Genomic DNA, 17,003 nt, shown 5'->3' with positions numbered 1-17,003 from the left:
GTACAGAATGAACTGGTGATTATAATGAATCAGGGACATAGAAAGGGAATGGACAGACTATTCTTGGGGGGGGGGGAAGGGGAATGGGAGATGCGGGAAGAGACTGGACAAAAATCGTGCACCTATGGATGAGGACAGTGGGTGGGGAGTGAGGGCGGAGGGTGGGGCGGGAACTGGGAGGAGGGGAGTTATGGGGGGGGGAGGAACAAATGTAATCTGAACAATAAAGATTTAATTTAAAAAAAAAAAAAAGAAAAAAGAATCCAAAAATATGAAGATAGTGTAAGGAGCCTCTGGGACTTCAAGTGTACCAATATCTGAATTATAGGGGTGCCAGAAGAAGAAAGACGGCAAGATATTGAAAACCTATTTGAAGAAATAATGACAGAAAACTTCCTCTACCTGGTGAAAGAAATAGACTTACAGGAAGTTCAGAGAACCCCAAACAAAAGGAATCCAAAGAGGACCACACCAAGACACATCATAATTAAAATGCCAAGAGCAAAAGACAAAGGGAGAATCTTAAAAGCAGCAAGAGAAAGAAAGTCAGTTACCCACAAGGGAGTACCCATATGACTGTCAGCTGATTTCTCAACAGAAACTTTGCAGGCCAGAAGAGAGTGGCAAGAAATATTCAAAGTGCTGAATAGCAAGAACCCACAACCAAGATTACTTTATCCAGCAAAGCTATCATTCAGAATTGAAGGTCAGATAAAGAGCTTCACAGATAAGAAAAAGCTAAAGGAGTTCATCACCACCAAACCAGCATTATATGAAATGCTGAAAGGTATCCTTTAACAAGAGGAAGAAGAAAAAGGTAAAGATAAATATTATGTACAGCAAATACATATCTATCAACAAGTGAATCTAAAAATCAAGTGAATAAAAAATCTGATGAACAGAGTAAACTGGTGAATATAATAGAACCAGGGGCATGGAAAGGGAGTGGACTGATAATTCTTGGGGTGAAAGGGGTGTGGGGGTGCAGGAAGAGACTGGACAAAAATCGTACACCTATGGATGAGGACAGTGGGAGGGTTAAGGGCAGAGGGTGGGGTGGAGGAGAGCTATGGGGGGAAAAAAGAGGAACAACTGTAATAATCGGAACAATAAAGATTTAATTTTAAAAAAAAGAAAAAGGAAAATGAATCTAAGGCATAAAGACTTATGATAAAATGAACACCTATGAACTCACCTCCCAGTTTATTGTTAGGTTTAATGTAAGGTTTAATCTGAGATTTAAGATTTAATCTGACCAAAGCCAATAAATTGACCAAGACAAGCAGGGTAAGAGCAAAATATCGCATTTATTGGAAGCTCTCAGGCGAGGTCCCACGGTCTGGGGGTGCAGGCCGGGGGAGTCACACCCGCCTATGCCTGGCAGAGCTTTTTTATGCTGCTGTTGGACCAATCAGGTTTATCTGAGGTAGCTTGTGGCGGGTGATTGATGAGCGGGAAGTTGGTGCAGCTGCACCCTGGCCATCTTGAGAAGTCTCCGGTGGTTATTTATTGGCCATCAGCACAACAGGATGCTCTGGTGGGTCCCAGGATGGCAGCTATTGTCCAGCAGGATGTGGCTCGGCAGTTCTGGGTTGTTTTGTTCAACTCAGCTGGTGGGATCAGGAAAGACCCTATTTTCCCAGCCCCAGACCTTACATTTATGATGGGCAACAGGACTATCCCTTAAATTCCCCCCCACCACCACCCCTCTCAGAGATAACCCCCATTGAGAGCTTTTTGTTTATTATTCCTTTGTATTTCTTCATAGATTTATCACCTAGGCTTTGTCCCAAAAACATCTTGAACAATTTTGCATGTTTTTTTTTTCTCGTAATATAAAAGGAATCATTTTCATGCATTCTTTTACAAGGCACTTTTTTTTGTTCAACATTATATTTCTGAGACTCACTTGTGTGGTTCTGTGTAACTGGTATTAATTAATCCATTTAGCTATTGATTAGCATCTGGGTTATTTCTATTTATTTTGCTATTAGAAATAATGCTGCTAGGAGCTCTTTTGTATATTTCCCTAAGTACACCTATGCAACAATTTTTCCAGGGTGTATTTCTTGGTGTGGAATTGCTGGTTCATTGGATATACCTTCAAAGTTATTAAATAATGGTAAACTGAATTTGGTTTCTAAAGAGAATTATACCAGTTTACATTGTCACCAGAAATACATTGGTGTTCTATACCCTTTGCTAATCATTGCTATTACAATATTGTTTTTGATTGCCAGTCTGGTTGGTATAAAATGTTTTCTCATGGGGTTTACGTGTTCATTTGTTCAATTACTAGCAAAGCATAGCATATTTTCATGTTTATTGGCCATGTTTTTGCCCATTGGGTGGGTGGCCCTTTGCCTGTTATATGTGATGCATGTATCTTCTTCCAAATGTCTTTGACTCCCTTTGTGTATCTTTCAATAAACATTCTTTAAGTTTAAAATAAAATAAAATATACAATGACACATGTCAACGCTCACGCCACAGACAAAACACCCACATGCTCCACAACCCAATAGCAGATACATTAGCAGAAGGCATCACACCTGAAGACAACATCACTATCGTGGACAAATCAAAATCATTAGCAATTAATCTAAAATTAGTAAGAAATGAAAATAATGACTAGTCCATCACCCTTCTTCCTAAACTTAAATTTAGGAAAGAAAATGGCAAATACAAATTGCTCCCATCTACGTCAGAACTCACCTTTGCACCACAATCTATACAACAGATACGTACAACATTAGGATACCTCAGACATTCTTCTCTTGCCCCTTGGTTCCTTAAGATGCAGGGATCCTCAAACTTTTTAAACAGGGGTCCAGTTCACTGTCCCTCAGATTGTTGGAGGGCCGGACTATAGTTTAAAAAAAACTATGAACAAATTCCTATGCACACTGCACATATCTTATTTTGAAGTAAAAAAACAAAACGGGAACAAATACAGTATTTGTATTGCATGTGGCCCGTGGGCTGTAGTTTGAGGACCCCTGCTAAGAGGAACCTAAAGGCACCCATTAAACTCATCAAGCAAGCAATCAATTCCTGTGAACAATGCAAAGGCACTCACACGTTTAAATCTCTTATAACACCCAGACTGACTAATGCATTTGTGCCTAAGACTTGATTAGGCTTGCCTAATCAAGCCTTACAAATTGATTTTATTGGACCACTTCAGGTACCCTTTGCAGACAAATATGCATGCACTATTGTTGATACAGCAACTGGAATACTTTATGCTTATGCCTCAAGACATCCAAATGCAAAAACCACTATTCAAGCACTCTCAACATGGTTCTCATTCTATGGACCACTGCAAATCTTTCAATCAGACCAAGGCACACACTTCACAGCATCATCAGTCCAACAAGAAGCACAAGACTTAGCCATCGATTGGAATTTCCACCTGCCTTATAACCCACAAGCAGCTGGACACATAGACACAATGGCCTCCTCAAACACAAACGGCAAACACTACTCATGGACAGGTCATTCAAGACACTACAAGAATTACTAGACAAAGCATGTCTACAACTAAACTCCACACCTAAGGCAAATAGACTTTCCCCAATAGAAGAATTACTCCAACCACACATCTACACTAATAAAAGAGAAACATGGTAATTAGCGTACGACCGCTACCTTTCCCATTGGCTAATCAGTGAGTATATGCAAATTAACTGTCAGCCAAGATGGCGGCCGGCAGCCAGGCAGCTGGAAGCGAACATGAGGCTTGCTTGCTCCAGTGACTGCAGACTCCAACGTTCCCCGCCTGACTTGCCGGCCTCTGAGTTGCAACTCTAAGCAACTATGTACTATGTTGCAAATGTAGAAGCTAAAAAAAACCCCAGAAACCAGCTTTCAGCCTGCGGGGATCTCAGAGCTGAAGTTATACATTGTTTCGATTATAGAACGGCAAACAAACCAGATAGGAAGCCTCAGAGCTAGAGCCACAGCTAAGCTGGACCAGAATAAAATTAAAAAAAAAGAGAAAAAAAAGGAGTGGTTGGGAGCTTCAGTCAACAACCGCCAGCCTGAAAGCAGCCCTCAGCCCCTCACCCAGACTGGCCAGGCACCCCAGTGGGGACCCCAACCCTGAAGGGTGTGTGACCAGCTGCAAACAGCCATCATCCCCTCATCCAGGCTGGCCAGGCATCCCAGTGGGGACCCCCACCCTGATCCAGGACACCCTTCAGGGCAAACCAGCTGGCCTCCAGGCCTCTATCCTATATAGTAAAAGGGTAATATGCCTCCCAGCACCGGAATCAGCGGGGCCTCGAGGCCTCCTGGCACCGGATCAGCGTGACAGGGGGCAGGGCCCAAACCCCCTGATCGCCATGCAGCTCTGTGTGTGACAGGGGACGGGGCCACAACCTCCCTATCTGCCCTGCTCTGTGTGTGACAGGGTAGAGCCATAACCTCCCCATCGGCCCTGCCCTGAGTGTGACAGTGGCAGCGCCCCAACCCCCTGATTGGCCCTGCTCTGTGCATGACAGGGGGTGGCGCCGCAACCTCCTCATCGACCCTGCCTTGAGTGTGACAGGGGGCGTTGCCCCAACCCCCTAATCGGCCCCACCCTGAGCGTGACTGAGGGTGGCATCGCAACCTCCCAATCCGCTCTGCTCTGTGCATAACGGGGTGGCGCCCCAACTCCCCAATCAGCCCTGCTCTGAGCCTGACCAGGGGCTGCACCTAGGGATTGGGCCTGCCCTCTACCACCCAGGAGCAGGCCTAAGCCAGCAGGTCGTTATCTCCTGAGGGGTCCCAGACTGCAAGAGGGCACAGGCCAGGCTGAGGGACACCCCCCCACCAGTGCACAAATTTTTGTGCACAGGGCCTCTAGTTGTAAATAATTCCATTGCAGATCATGAACCACCCCTCAATATCACCAAAAAATTACCCTATAAAATCTTAACCAAATCCGCTAAGGCTGGCTCCTTATCCCCACAGGAAATAATCGCCCACTCTGGATCATCGCTCTTCTGGACTGTAAACAGTCTAGGACACCTACAACAAACCAAACTACAGAACTCTACCCTCTGGCATGACCCAACTGCTCACCCAAAAACTTCCATATTGATCTCTACACACTCCTCTCACTCCCCTTCTCAATCCTTCCCACACTAGTTCTAGTGTTGACCCTCAAATGCCTCCTTAACGATGTGCTTAAGGACTGTCTGCATCTCCCTCTTTGGATTCCTCCTCCTTATAGCACTCTTAGCAACCCCACTGACACTCCCTTGGATGTGGTGTCCGTATCGTTCATGTGACAATACCACCACCACCGAGCCCGCCATCACCGTCCATGCGACCCTAGAGACCTTAAAAAACCCCTGCTCCGCTCTTTATAACTATACCCTCTGCATCCTAAACAAATAGTACCCCTCTCTTTTTCAGTGATCAGGCACTGGAAACCCGGAACAACTAGATGAACTTCTAGAAGAAATCTCAGCAGTCCCAGTACCCCCACAATCCACACCAAACCAATCCCCCACTTACCCTACTGTTCTCTCTACCCCACTTCCAATTAACCCTCCTTCAGAACGAGCCCCATACCCAACAATTCCTCCTTACCCTGGTATTGCTCTTGACAATTATCGCATACGACTTTACCCCCTGATATGTAATGATTCTTGGTACTACTGGATACCCAACTCTTATTCTGAAAACCCAGCAAACCTACAGACTAGCCTCACAGGCCCAGTGAGACAAAGTCTCCATAACCTGCTGGATGATATTCAAGCATTTTTTTAAATATATTTTATTGATTTTTTACAGAGAGGAAGGGAGAGAGATAGAGAGTTAGAAACATCAATGAGAGAGAAACATTGACCAGCTGCCTCCTGCACACCCCCTACTGGGGATGTGCCCACAACCCAGGTACATGCCCTTGACCAGAATCGAACCTGGGACCTTTCAGTCCGCAGGCCGACCCTCTATCCACTGAGCCAAACTGGTTTCGGCAGATATTCAAGCATTTGCTGAATATCTCCCAGAGCAAATTACTATTAATTACCTCCACCTCTTACAGCACTACACTCGCTTGGTGGAGGCAGCCATCTACTCTCCTAATAGAGACCCAGATCCTATCCCAACTACTCTCATTAGCAACCTCCTTCATTGCTTCTTATGCTCCACTATCAATCCCCACCATTTCCCCTCACGCTGCCAATATGGGAATGCATACCCAGTATCACTCAGGAAGAAATCACCATGCACTTTAGCACAAGACATCATTCAGGATTTAGAACAGGGAGACATGCAATTAGATATTTTCTGTTACCGCTAGTCTTTATGCTCTCCCTTATTACTGCCACCTCTGCTAATGCTACCACTACTATTGATACCTCCAATGCCACAACCCATACTTCTATAATCACTACTTCTATCTCGAACCCTACCACTGTTCCCTCTACTACCACAACAACAATCCCTTCACTTATCTTTCTTACACATCCTACCCATATACCTAAACTGAAAAAAATCGGGAAAACACTATGTGTACCCAACTGTACACATAGTGACAAATAATACTTCCTTATTCTCATACTCTATAGGACACTTTGATTTTAATACCTCGATCTACTACCATAGCACCTATAAACTCTGCCCTGCATACCTTCCTGCACACTCTTGCCAAACCCTTGCACTAAATTCTGAGCAAATGACTCTTAGAGCTCTTTACTACACCCAACTGAAAAACTGCACACCACTTCAATGGTTTCAAGATGCACTCACCACTAGATCAATATCAATCATAGACACACAGCATTGTGAACCATCAACTACAACATATAAAACCATTAACAAATCCTCTTATTCTCAACCCATCCAAAACATAGATCCCTTTGTTACTCATGTATACAAAGAGCAAATCTCAATGTCATTCCCTTTATGGAAAGACTAATGCATTTCTGGTACATGGGTGAAGAGGGAGACAATTTTGAGGATTATGAGAATTTGGGTTATGATGAATACACAAATGACACAATTACAACATCTACACCTACAACAACACCTACAGGAATACCTATCTTTAACAGACATCCATTCTTTTCACCACCTACTAAACCCAACTCTCCCACTAGGATTCAATGAAATGGAACATTTTAATATGACTCATATAATCACAGAAAACAGTATTATATATTATCAATACTACCTCATAGGCTTTCCTAACTTTCCAATCTTCAGCAACTTCTGCATTGACTCATGTCACCAACACTTATATCACCTCTTACAACACCACTAGAAGACGTCATAACCCCTCAGGAATTTTTAACCTCAGACTAAAATTTCTGGCCATACATATTCCACAAGTTCTTACAGATCTCATTACACCACTTGTATTTAAAAATTTCAACAATCCTTTACTCCAAATTAATAACAATCCTAAACTTGGTAAAATAGCTCGCATATGCTTCATTGCATTTATCCCGAATGACACCCAGTCCAACATAGAAAATTTCTTTAAACAGAAAAAAATGATGACTCTGATTTAGTTCTTGGAGCATACATTGAACTTCTTACGGTTCTCAATTGCTTCAATGCCATGGAGAAAGTCTCTCCTCAAGTCTTATGGCTTCTCCAGGCACACACTGTCAGACAACACGAATCCGTTAAATGGAAAGTATCCCAACCCGAATTTTGGGGATTTTGGAAAACAAACTTCACAACACCACATTTCCCAGGAGTCATATCCAACACACACACATCACTTGAAGACAAACCTGTTTACTCCTTTAATGGATCTCACCTCTGTAACACTACAGCAACCAGACACAGAGCATGCATTCTTGCAAATCTCACTAACATACCCCTATCTCCCAACTTTCATGCAACATACCCTAAACTCCCCATTGTGAAACTTCCTAATATAACACACAGCAATATCTACAATACCCTCAGAAACACTCTCTACTACACCCTTGATGGAGACCCTTACACATGGGCAAATGTTTCATGGTCGAAAGGAAACTACAAATTCCCAGTCTTCCTACTTAAAAGGACTACGCCCATGTATAGCCTTACAGGTGGCTGTGTCTCTCACCTCCAATTCGTGGGATTCAAACTACCCTACCTACTCCAGACACATCAAACCTATGCTTCTTCCTTCAATTCTCTTCACACAAATCCATATTCTTATGGCCCATTCCCTATTACCTCCTGAACTAACTTTTCTATTCCTTTCAAATTCACTACTGGCAATAGCGTAGACACCGCCAATTCACCCAGCGACTCCACCACATACATTTATCAATACCCTAAAACTGTAATCAGACCTAATATCATCTCTAATCCTGACCTAAGACACCATTCATGTTTAAATATTCAGGACGACCTTGTAAACCTTACATATAACATCTCATATGGTCTGAAACCTATTGCATGGTTCTACAATTTTGGAGCAAACATTAATCCAACAAACACACACAGACTTTCAGGAACCCTATCACAAAGATACCAACAATACATGCTCCACTATATGGATGGTGCATGGAACAAATTATACCTACACTCTTACTCACCCATTACAAACCACACTGTATTACACACAACTCTCTTTTGCGGATTGCTTTACAAAAAACCCTCTTCAACCTTGCGTTATTCATAGAGGATGTTATAACAGCACAGTATGCCTTAGAACATACCACTACCAACCACTATTCTCTTATGGCATCACCAACCCTCAACCTTCTACATCTCCACCACCACCAATTATAACCCAAACAAACAACCCAATGAGAATTATCTACAGACCTATAATCCACTCTACAACTATTATTTTTACAAAACAAGATTTTCTAGTAACTACTATCATTCCCCAATGCGCACCCCTCAGAAATAAACTCCAAGTTAACCTTCCATCACTGCCATCTATTGGACAAACCAACCGCAGACACTTGCTTCAACTTGGACTCGCTGTTGCAGCTCTTTCTCTCACGGTCTCTTTAGCTAACACTGTCAAAATTGCCGAAATATCTTTAGACCTACAAAAATACACCAAACTTCAAAACTCTAGATATAATGAACGCTTACACCTTATATCTAGAAATTTCCACTCAGCCTATGAATTAGCAATCCAAACCCAACAGCAACTGAAACTACTCTCAGCCGGAGCAAAAACCATGGATGACAACATCCGCCAGCTTCACGTAGACCTTCAGGATCTCAATACCAGGTTCTCAGACTTCCAACTACTTTATTCCTGCCAACAAACCCAAAACTTCCTCACTGTGCTCTTAAAGACATTCATAACCTATGCTTCTGGGACATGGCTTCAACCCAACCTGGAGTGATTCAACCGCTATGGTTGATTTCTCTAAACCTGTTGGCTGCGATTTATTCTCTTGCCAACTAACTATTCTTCCTACAATAGGTGGCGAACACCTGGTCGGATATTCTGCCCTAAATCTCCCTGCACTCTTACCTGACGGTACGTGGGCTAAACCCGATTCTGACCTACTTTATGCTGAACCTTACTTCTCCCCCCGAAACTCCCTTGTTGAATTCACACCTAATATCTACAATGCTGCCAACCCACTTCAACTGTCCCTCTTCTCAGTCCCCATGAACCCCCATACCCCAGAACCCCTTATATATAACTTCGGCCATTTTTATTTCCTTACCTGCTTTGTGAATATTACATATTATGATTATACCTCTAATTCTGACCTTCCTCTTGATTCTTCTAATAACTGCACCCTTCTTTCTCACCCTATGAATATTACATATCTTAATGACACCCGATATTCCTCCTTTATTAAAAGAACTTCCCTATATTTTCATCCTTCTGTACCTATCCAATTCTCTATCTCCCTGAAGCATTACACCAACCCATTTCCATTAATAACACCATTTCTAAGTTAAAAGAACTCCAGAAACACTCTGATGACACCCTCAAGAAACTTGGAGCAACATTGAAAGCCATCGACCACCTACTACTGACACCCAACAGCATGACCCTCAACACAGCTGCAGACCTGGCCGACCTTGACAAACACTGCGACTTCAGGACCACCATCGCTTCTCTCTGGAGGACTGTACCTTGCACCCCACACTGGAATCTCTTTAACCCCCTCTATTACATCCAAAAAGGATGGAACTCTGTCACCTCTGCTTGGCAAACAGCTAAAACCATTTTATTTGTCTTAGCCATTATCTACCTCCTCTCCCTCTTCATTAGATTCCTACGCTGCAGAAAAAATAAAATTAATTTTAGGCTCCCTGTGGTCCCCCTCCCCATATGTCCCTCGGGGACCACCAGGTAGAATGTTATAATAATGTTATGGTCATAAGGAAACCCCTCTAATGTGTGGAAATAATTACTGTGTGAAATGTTTGCTGTGTGAAGACCCCAATACTCTGTAACTTCCAAAATGTGGTGAACGCCCCACTATCTTGATGTGAATGCCCTAAGCCCTTAAAGTGTAAACACCCTGCTCCTAGCATAAGGCACACCGTCTGGCCCACACGGATAAGACACAAGTTGTTTACTACTGGCTGTATAAGACCAGATTTTCTTCAGTGGACATCTCCTGCCTGATGAGAGGCGGACTCCACGTCACTCCGTGAGAGGAGCCCCTGATTGACTGCTGTGCTGTGTGAGCCTGACCCAACTGCGGCCGCCCATCTGTCTCTGTCTTCATCGTCCGTCTTTCGGTGCGCATCGCCGGGCACATTTGCTGGAGCCTAGGACCCACTAGGAATAGTTGTGATTGCATACTAATTCTGTCTGTGTGTTCATGTGTTCCGGCTCGGCTCAACTGTCTAGGTTTGAAGTACCAGGGGATAGGCCGTTATTGCTGACCCCTGGTCACCTAAGTATGTCCCACTAAATCTAGACAGATCATTAATTAATTGGGGCATAACTGGGACACTTAGGAAGAACAGCTCTCCGCTCCTGACCTGCAGATTTGAGGGCTGCTGAGCGGGTCAGCAGTGCAGAACCACAGCTCCCCTACTCGTCCCCAAATCAGCCTGGGTCCCTTTCCTGCTCACCCACACAGAGCGGCTTTGTACCAGGCCCACAGGAAGGCCTGCCTGGGGAACGAATCAATCACCAAGTCTAGAGCCCTTTTGTTCTTTGCTGTTTTATTCACGCTCTTCTGAGGAAGTAAAACGAAATGTGCATCGCTGGAAGAATTAAACGCTTAAAACTTGTAGGTCATTTTAGTTTCAGTTTCCACGGCGATTTGCTGTGGCCTCACTCTGCCCAGCCAGCAGCCTCCTCTGAAACCCGGTCATCTCTTTATTTCACTATTAAGGCATTTCCCGTCCCCTCCCCTGCTCCCTGCCCGCCCCACCTGCTTCAGGGTAGGTGCAGATGAGCAGGTCCTCGGGCCTGGCCTGGAAGTCCCCGATCTGGTCCCAGCTGTCGCAGGTGGGCGTGGGTTGCAGGATTCCCTTCACATAGTCCACAGTCATGCGCTCTGTCCCATCCCATTTCAGCTCCATTCTGCTCAAGGCCATTGGTGTCGGGAGTCGAGTGCTATTCCCACAGACTGCGGGCTCTCAGTCAGCGCAGAGCTGTGGTCGGACACCCTACAGGCAGCCTCTGACCGCAGCCTCCTGGGAGCCTGCTCGGGGCAGGGAAAAGCCGCTACCTGGTGGCCCCGCCCCGAGCCCGGCCTGTGGTTTGGGACTTCACACTCAGGCGCTTCCTGGCCTCGGCCCTCCCCCGACTGCGGCACCCCGGGCCCCGCCAATCCGAGCGCTGGGGCCCTCCCCCGACTGCGGCACCCCGGGCCCCGCCAATCCGAGCGCTGGGGCCCTCCCCCGACTGCGGCACCCCGGGCCCCGCCGATCCGGAGCGCTGGGGCCCTCCCCCGACTGCGGCACCCCGGGGCCCCGCCGATCCGGAGCGACACCCCGGGCCTCGCCAATCCGAGCGCTGGGTGCTGCTGGCCCTGCCCTCGGCATCAATGCAACAAGGGTCAGGGCCAGCTCTCACGTGTCACCTGTGCTCAAGGGATAAGGCGCAGGCGCTTCAGCTGTCTCTCCTGGGAGGTCTACGCCGAGTGCAGGGGTGACAGATGGCAGCAGCGAGCCACTTCCTGGCGGCAGGAGGGCAGGCCTGTGGCTGTGACCCACGAGGTCCCGGATGGGACCCTCCCGGCCCAGAAACCGACAGGCTCCGCTCTGGGTTTAAAGAATAAAACAAACTGGCTCATGAGAGGAGGTTCCTTCCTGCTGGAGCGTGTAGTGTTCCTACCAACAGGCGTCTCTTCACGGCTCTTAAACAGGTTGTCTCAAAAGCAAAGGGAGTGACAGGGGGGGTTGTGTTAGGACTCGCCCCACCTGCTTCCTCCTGGGGGCTCACGCCAGAGGCAGCTGTGGGCTCGTTTCCGGAGCAGCCTGGTTCCTGGGGGAGCCGCTTTCCTCCTCCCTCGGGGCCCCCTCCTCCTGGCTGACCAGCTCTCCATAGGCCGGTTCCTCTCCATTGTCCCTTCAAATGCTAAGTGTGATTGGTCACCAGCCAACTTCCCTGTCGTTCTGTGATACAAGAGAACAGACATCGCTCTGCTCCTGTTTCTCTTCCTGGCACAGAGCTCCTAACCTTTGGAAGTGCCTGTGGTTGGAGGGTCCTTGCTTATTCATGAGGAGTCCCTCCCCACCACACCTGGGCAGATGCTAATGAGGGGCCAGGGGGCCCTGGGATAGTCTCCCAGTGGAGCGGGCTGGCCACACCCGGAAGAAGCGCATGGCTAGAGGGTGGGAACTTTTTCAGGCCCATCCCCACCCTGCAGGGAGGGGAGACTGGCTAAGGCCCCAAGAAAGCTCTGGCCACTGAAGCTTCAGTGGGTGGTGAGCACGTGATGTTCTGGGGGGGTGACAGGCCCAGATGCCATGGGAAAGGGCCTGGACCCTCTCTGCCCCCTCCCCAGCCCTGGAACTATGCACCTCTCCCACTAGACGGCTGGAGAGAGAGCAGCTGGGTGAGGCTGGTTAGGTTCTCTCCTGGGCTTTGAAGCAAAAATACAGAAAGAAGTTGTCAGTCTGTTGTGAGAATGGCCCCTAAAGCTACTAGTGAGAAGGCGGAAAACAGGCAGGAAGGTTCTCTTAGTGTCTGTGTGTGGCCTCTGAGAGTTCCATCCGAGACAACAGCAACACAAACCAGGCAGACATGGCCCCGCCCGTTTCACTCGCGGTTAGAGCATCGGCTGCAGGCCAAGGGGGTCTCGGGTTCAGCTCCAGCCAAGGGCACTTACCTCCATTGCAGGCTCGATCCTCGGCCCGGTCAGGGCAAGTGCAGGAGGCAACCAATCGAAGTGTCTCTCACGTCAGTGTTTCCCTCTGTCTCTCACCTGCCTTCCACCCTCTAAAAATCAAGGGCAGAAAATATCCTTGGGTGAGGATTTCCCAAAATATAAAAGAATTAGGGGAAAAAGCAAGACAAAAATGAACCTAAAAGCTTTACTTCTCTCAATGGACTGGAATTCCTTTGTTCAAAAGTTAGTGAAAACGATTTCTCTTTTTGCCTTGACTCCTGGGCCCAGCCTGGGTTCTGACCAACCCTGAGGACTTCTCATTAGCCGTCCTTTGGGTGTAGGGATCCGTTGCTATACATGGTGCCTTTGGAACTTTTACTGAATCACAATAATATGGTACGAGCTCCTCGCATGTGGACCGTGAACTCCCTGTGGAGCTGTGCGTCCTGGGAAGTGAGTGCAGGTACCGCGCTGGGGGCTGTGTCCACAGGAGACGGGAGTGACTCTCCCGAGCGGAGGGAGGGCTGAGTGGGAGACCTGAGGAAGAGGACAATGGTCAGTTTCCTGCAGGTGAGAGGGCCTCTTGCAATCCGCGGTGATCAAGGTCAGCTCAGGGTTCAGGCAGCGCATGGTGGAAAGGTGAGGGCGTCCACCTTTGTGATCTCGGGCGACACCACGTGAGCCGCCAAGCTGGTCTGCCCCCCAACCTGACCCCCCAACCCGACCCCTGTCTCAGAGCGCCCACCTCCTGCACAAGCTTTGCTGTGGGTGGAATTAGGACCCGGGCAGCTTGGAGCGTCCCTCCCGTTTCTTTTCCTGTTTACTCATGAACTTTTCCTTCTCTGTTGGCGGGTTTTTCTTACCTTTTGTTTCTCTGGAAACGCCTAGTCTTGGCAGGTGCGATGCGGCCCAAGCCCTGGGGGTGCTTCCTGGTGGATGCAGGCCCAGCCCAGCGGCTGCAGGTGCCGCAGCTCAGGCTCAGCCCCCAGCCTCCTGCCCCTCTGCTCAGGGCGCCCGCCCGGGAGTGAAATAGGCCCCACCGCTCCCCACACTGGGCCGCAGGCTCCAGGCAGAACAGCCTCTGCGGCCCCCGCCCCCACCCCACCTCCGCACCCAGCTGTTTCCCTGAACAACACTCCGTGTGATCCTCCCGCCCTTGGTCATGCTTCCTCCTGCCTCTGTCATCGAGGTGCCAGGAGTCCTTACCTCAGTTTCTGCTTCTAGGGAATCTGCCTGAGAACCTGGAGCAGCCTACCGCTTGGAGGGAAAAATGGATGCTTCAAAGTAAAATACATTTTTCCTCTTATTTTGGACTTTTTCTCTAATTCAAGCTATTAGCCACAGCTTCTTAACTTTATAAGAGCATGAGTGACATGTTTTATTCATTTAGAATTAACTAGTGACTGTTATAGAAAGAGACCTAGCACTTGGCCCTAGAGGTGGGGGGAGGGGGATAAGAGAGAGACCTGCTCCCCTCTCTCCTGAATGTCCCTACGCCTCCCCCCCTCCCTTTGCTGTTGAAGAATTACTCCCCTGAAGGAAGTGACCTTTGAAAGGGTGAAGGCTACGCCCTCCACCTTCCCCCAGGATAAGGGCTACGTCCTCTGCTAGCCACACCCAGGAACGGGACATCGACTTGTGCCTGGCCAATCGGCAAAGCACAGTCCTTTCTCCTCCCTTACTCTAACCCCCCCCCCCCCCCCCCGCTATATAACCGGTCTCGGGGAGGGGTTCTCTCTCTCTTGGCCACTTGGCTAGCCGATGTGTCGGTGGGTCTGGTGGATAGAGAGCTCAAGTTAACTTGAATACAGATTCTTATGCTTTTACATCGAATTGGCTCCCTGATGTGGTTTCTTGGGAATCTTGTAATCTGGGCACAACATTTGGGGGCTCGCCCGGGGTTCCCAAGACCATGTAGGGACTCCCCCAATTCGTAGAATCTGCATGGCCGCGGTAAGTGTCTGTGTATTGTGTTTGTCTGTTCTGTGTGCTTTATCTGTTCTGTGTGAGCTCACTTCTGAAATCTGTATAGCCCACATTGACCGTGGACGCACAAGGGGGTCAAAGGGCGGGAGGAGTCGGGGGACCCCTCGATCCTCCATCTGTATCTGTAGGGGTGTAATTTTGCTTCCGAAAAGGCGGAAGGTCTGTAGAAACCCCAATCTGAGACGAGGTGGGTAGTTCCCGCCGGTTTGGCGTAAGCCATCGTCTGTCTCTTCCATGGAAGTGGAAGGCTGTTCTTTGGGGCCCTGTTTGTCTGTCTGTGTTTTTGTTTACTGTGGACTTAGTGGACGGATGTTATGGGACGGGACGGACTCAGACTGCTCCTTTGGGTATTGTGATTAATCAGTTCAAGGAGATTGCGGGAGGCTTTAGAGCTCCCTCAGAAATTGGGAAGTTGTTAGGAATTGGATGGATTATTTAAACTCTGAATGAATGTCTGGTGAAAGCATGTGAGTTTAAAGGCAGGGGATCATTGTGCCTCGGGCCGCAAGAAAGGAAAGATGTGCCTGGATGCAGAGGCTGAAGCCGGCGCGCGGCTGCCCCGGAGCCCGGCCGCGCTGCGAGCCCAGGCGGCTAGGCTGCGGCAGCGGCCCTGGGGGCTCGGCCTCCGGCCCGGTCGGTGGCGGGTGCTGGGAGAGACCCCGAGGCCACGGTTTTTCCCATTTGGGAGCTTCCTCGCCCTGCACGCGGCCAACGGTCAAAAGGATTGGGGTCGCGGGGCCCGTCGCAGCGATGGGGTCCCCTTCCCCGCCCCGGTCCTGCCGGGGTTATGGCTTGCGCCGAGGCCGAGTCGTGCACGGGGTCGCGCCCCGGGGGATGAGACAGGAGAGGCGGCAGCGGCGGCCTGCGTTGGCCGGCGTTGGCCCCGGGCTTGTGGCGAATGAGTGGAGCCAGGTGGAGCGCGGGGGGCGGGGCCGGCGCGTCGCTCACGGGAGGCAGGAGCAGCGAGGCCCCAGTCGGCATCGGGTCGGGGGAAGGTCCCCCGCGGAGCCTGAGGGCCGGACACCCAGGAGGCCGGGGGCGGCGGCAGCTCTGGATGCGAGCTGGCCTCTTCCCATGGAGATCGCCCCAGCTAGAAATGTAAAAGTTTTAAAATGCATGTGGGATTTCTGTGCACGTGTAAAGGGAAAGTACAGAATAAAAACCCGAGACTGTTTTGGCCTTAAAAATGGCAGAGATGAACCTGACAAAGAAATGTTCGGATTGAATTGGAAAAAATTGTATTATTGTGGTAACTAAATGCCTTTGCTTATTGGTACAGCCACCATTTTGGGCTCCAAGCCTTGGCAGCCGTGGCCGCATGGTTTGCTGCTCCCCTGGGGGCTGCCATCTTGAAACAGCAAAGGCCCCGCCCTCTGATTTACTCAAGGGTGGAGCTTTAAGGCGGAGTTTTATGGGGCTGCAAGCATGCTTGCTTCGAGGATTTATTTTTAAACTAATCTCTTAAATCTAAAAAACCCTGCTTTCCTTAAACTAAGGACAATCAAAGGTTATATCAAAGTCTTTAAGAGGGACTGATAGCAGTAATCTAATTTCTAAAGTACAATTATTTCAGGTAAAAACTGGTTTCTGTAAATTGATCTATCCTTATTGCTTAAATATGTATCCTTGTTGTTAAATTTGAATGTATTGTTAATCTGAGGAATGTTAATTATTTACATGTCACCTAAAAATTAAGGCTAAAAGTTTTAACTGGAAAGCATGGCTTTGGTGTGATGGAAGGAAAGGAATGTTAAATGAATAATAGACCAGTAAGCTGGAACTGGTCGCTGGTGGTGG

At 48.1% G+C, this 17,003-nt stretch overlaps 1 long non-coding RNA gene across 3 annotated transcripts in view; it reads right to left on the bottom strand.

The window, feature by feature from the left end:
• Positions 1 to 11,678, bottom strand: part of LOC138997785 (uncharacterized) — a 31,434-nt gene extending 19,756 nt beyond the window's left edge. For all 3 annotated transcript variants that reach the window (XR_011469020.1, XR_011469021.1, XR_011469019.1), the window contains exon 1: positions 11,316 to 11,678. This is a non-coding gene — a long non-coding RNA (uncharacterized lncRNA). The remainder of the gene's footprint in view (positions 1 to 11,315) is intronic.
• Positions 11,679 to 17,003: the final 5,325 nt, after the last annotated feature.

This window comes from Myotis yumanensis, unplaced genomic scaffold (assembly GCF_028538775.1).
Source record: "Myotis yumanensis isolate MYYU_CA2020_CCGP unplaced genomic scaffold, mMyoYum1.0.hap1 SCAF_19, whole genome shotgun sequence".
Taxonomy (NCBI): domain Eukaryota; kingdom Metazoa; phylum Chordata; class Mammalia; order Chiroptera; family Vespertilionidae; genus Myotis; species Myotis yumanensis.
This window is presented reverse-complemented; position numbering and strand designations above follow the sequence as displayed.